This window comes from Vombatus ursinus, unplaced genomic scaffold, assembly GCF_900497805.2.
Source record: "Vombatus ursinus unplaced genomic scaffold, bare-nosed wombat genome assembly UNPS02014821.1, whole genome shotgun sequence".
NCBI lineage: Eukaryota > Metazoa > Chordata > Mammalia > Diprotodontia > Vombatidae > Vombatus > Vombatus ursinus.
This window is the reverse complement of record NW_020954599.1, coordinates 48,551,224-48,555,234: the sequence shown is the minus strand read 5'-3', so window position 1 is coordinate 48,555,234 and position 4,011 is coordinate 48,551,224. Positions and strand designations below refer to the sequence as shown.

General features: G+C 39.0%; 1 pseudogene; it reads right to left on the bottom strand.

Moving 5' to 3' along the window:
* Nucleotides 1–2,878: 2,878 nt before the first annotated feature.
* LOC114024462 lies at nucleotides 2,879–3,788 on the bottom strand (annotated as a pseudogene).
* Between the last annotated feature and the right edge of the window lie 223 nt (nucleotides 3,789–4,011).

Genomic DNA, 4,011 nt, shown 5'->3' with positions numbered 1-4,011 from the left:
GATAGATAGATAGATAGATAGATAGATAGATAGATAGATAGATAGATAGATAGATAGATAGATGACAAAAGGTTAGTGGAAGATGAAGGAGTGATATTTGAAGAATAAAATTAAGGGATGAGAGAGGATTATATTGGGAGAAAGAGAAAGGGAGAGGTAGAATGGGTTAAATTATCTCACATAAAACAGATGAGAAATAGCTTTTGTAATGGAGGAGAAATGAGGGATGGCGAGAGGGAGTGAGGGAATTTTATTCTCATTGGATTTAGCTTAAGGAGGGAATAACATACAAATTCAATTGGGTATGGAAATCCATCTTATGCTACAGGAAAATATGAAAGGGGATACAAGAGGGGAATGAAAGAGAGGAGGGCAGATTGAGAGATGGGGTAATCAGAAGCAAACACTTCTGAGGAGGGACAGGGTCAAAAGAGAGAATAGAATAAATGGGAGGCAGGATAGGATGAAGGAAAATATTGTTAGTTTTTCACAACATGACTATTACAGAAGTGTTTTGCATGACTACAAATGTATAGTCTGTATGGAGTTGCTTGCCATCTCAATGAAATGGGTGGGGAGGGAGAAAGAGAGAGAACTTGGAACTCAAAGCTTTAAAAGCAAATGGTAAAAATTATCTTTACATTCAGCTGGGAAATAAGATATACAGTCAATGGGGCATAGAAATCTATCCCACCCTGCAAGAAAATATAAGGGGAAGGGGATAAGAGAAGAGATGGTGATAGAAGAGAGGGCAGATTAGGGGAAATGGTATTCAGAATGCATGACATTTGGGGTGGGGGGAGGGACAAGATGGGAAGAAAATTTGGAGCTCAAAATCTTGTGGAAATGAATGTTGAAAACTAAAAATTAATTAATTAATTAATTTAAAAAATAATGAAAAGAACTTAGAGGGCACTGATCTAAATGAGCCTAGATCATATGGCTAATATATATCATTGACTAGACTTGAATTCCTATCTTCATGATCCCAAGGTCAGCTCTCTCTCCCTTTTGATCACTCCTTTTCATCCCTATAATTCAATAACTGATTATAATTCACATTTTACATCATTTTAATGTGAATGAAATGCTTTCCTCACTAGATGCCTCTGAGACAAGGAAGGCGATTATTATCTTAGTTTAAAACAAAAATTTCCTCACATGTAAAGGGCAAGAAACTGAAATTTAGAGAACTTGAATGATATACTCAGGGTCACATTACTAGAAGGTATCAAAGGTAGCATTAAAACCCAGTTATCTTTTTAATCCCAATTATCATACTTTACAATAGTTAATGTTCCCTGTAACATGATTAACTCACATAAGTTTCCAGGCATTCCTGTCTTTGATAGTGTATTTTATGTCATTGGAGACAATTCAAAATGTCTGTTTTCATTGCCCTTGGGTCATCTGCCATTTTATTTTTATCTGAAACTGTGGTACTATTTGATTTGTAGTCATTTTTCATCTTTGTCTGGGGAGGGGGCTCAGAATCACTGAATAATTTACCAAACTTAATGTAGTTAAGTCTAAATTTCCTGTTCTAGGCCCACCTCTCAATTGGGTTCATCCAAATATATGTTATATTCTTGGAAGTATGCCATCTTTATGCATTTACTTTTTCCTCTTTGTATTTTAACTTATTTTTACAGTTTAAAGATAATTTGTCTAAAGCAACAGAAAGAAGATTTGTTCAGAGTCAGAATCCTATTTCTAATATTTGTTAAATGAGTTATACTGATGACAGGCAAATGAATGAATTTTTCTAAGCCTTCGTTTCTATATCTGTAATATATTGGGATTGTTTCTGGACAGTATCCTCTCCCAAATTAAATGACACTGTATAAAAATGTTGCTGGAAAAATGTTACAAAACTGAGTCCTGTACATTTATACCTGAGTCCAAACCATTCCAAACATAATGGAAACCCGAAGTTCAGTTACCTTTCCTAGTAACTTCTTTCTCCTCTTGAAGGTCATGATTGGAGTCTGCGTCATTTGAGTGGTGTGTGAGAGAGTTTTCACTGCCTGTGGGAGAGTCTACACTTTCATACCCCATAGTGAGTTGGTTTATGTAACTACTACCTCCTCTGCCATCTCTTCAGAGTTGCTGGAGACTTTACTACCATTCCCTGGAGATGTAGGAAAATCATCTTCTGTTGTGTTACCCTTCCTAAAAAATCCAGGCCCAGGTGTCCTCTGATGAGAGCAGCTGCCGTTACTTAGACCAATTGCCAGACAGCTGCAGTTTTTACCCATGACCTCTCCCTGGTCTAAAGGCTCAGAAGATGGAGTCCTGCTGGTACCTGGGACTGAGGCCTGAGACTACTACTGGTACTGAGCCAGCTGCTGACCTTTCTCTTTCAGTCGTTACTGAAGAACTAGAATAGTAATATCCTCCACTTCTTCATCAAGCTGAATAACGAAGTCATTGAGTTCATCCTGACTGCCCTTAAGTTCTTCACTATATTTCTTCTGTAAAGCCAACTCTGCTTCAAGTTGTGCAATACGTCCCTGAGTCAGTTGCCTTCCAAGCTCTTGATTCTACTGAATAAGCATTCTGCACTTCACCATTAACTTTTTGCCTGTTTGACTCATTTGAGTTTTGACCCAGAAGTTCAAAGAATAAGCAGGAAGTCCATAGTTTTATTGGCAAAACTGACTTTTAGTGTCTCTAAGTCACTAGGCTCGAGGTTAACAGCAAAGTATAATCCATTTTTACATTTTACTGGAATTTTACATCTTCAATTCATGGTTCAAAAATCTCTAGGTTTTCTTTCCTCCAAACTGTCTGTAGACTGAGTGTGCCATAGACTTAAAACTTCTGTTTCTCCCTCTATTTTCTTCAAACAGAAACACTTGTCAAGTGTCTACATGTTCTAGAAAGGGAATTTTTTCGAAGTTGGCTACTTCTTTGGAATAGTTGATGCTGTCAGGCCTCTGAAGCAAGGTGGGGGGGGAGAGAAAAAGGTGAAACACAAGGTTCATCTGTTAAGTTTCATGTTAAGCATTACAAGCTAGACAACATAAGTATGTGGCTTTTTTGCCTCAAAACGTCTGAGTCTTGGTGCTGAAATGAGTACTTGGTTGTCCCACTATAGCATTCTTATAGTGGGACCATCAAGGAAGTCTTGACTGGGAAGTATGTTTTGTTTACCTATCAGGCATAAATTTCCAGGCACTCAGTTCATTTTGGGCATGTTCCAGTTTATCTTTATCTGTTCCAGTTCACCTTTCATTTTTAGGAAAAAAAACAAGTTGACTGCTGGGTCCACCATCTTGATCTCAGTTGGGCAACATTAGGCTGCTGAACTTGTTTGAGGTACTGAATTTGAGTAGTACACTCTTGTATCTCTTGTTTCTTGGTTGCCAGACTCATCATAAGAGTATTTTCTCTTCTCGCGGACTCTTGCTGTTGCTGCTTTAAGCTTTTCTTCAGACTCTCTCAAGCCAGTTACATCATTAGAGTTTAAGTCTGTGTGCTTGACCTCCAAAGCTTGTACATATGCTTCAAACTGCTTACATTTTAGGATTAATTCATCTCTTGCCATAACTTTGAAGTCTGTTTCACTGAGTCGAACCTTTTTGGGGAGAGGTTCTTCGTTCGTCACTTTGTTTTCCGGAGGTCGAGGCTGCCGACGAGCCGTCTTTGCTTCCAGCCAGAGTCCACGACCGCCCTGGCACGCTGCTCGCGGCCTGGGGGCGGGGGAAGGAGGCGGCAAGTGGTGACAGCAGTCTCAACAGGAGCTAGCTCTGAAGGAGCTTCACTCCCCCCACCCCTCACGCCATGGAGCCAGAGTTGAGGAGCCTGGAGCACCGCCCAGCCAGCCCAGTGACGGGTGGGGTGGTTGTTAAGTACTTATCTGTTACTAAGTGTCACACCTAGCATTTGGAACCAGCTCTTCTAGATTCCAAGTAAAGTATTCTATCTACCACATTATATACATTTTGAAATTTCCAAGATTTATCATTAAGAATTATATTCTCATCTATATATTTATTTGATATATAA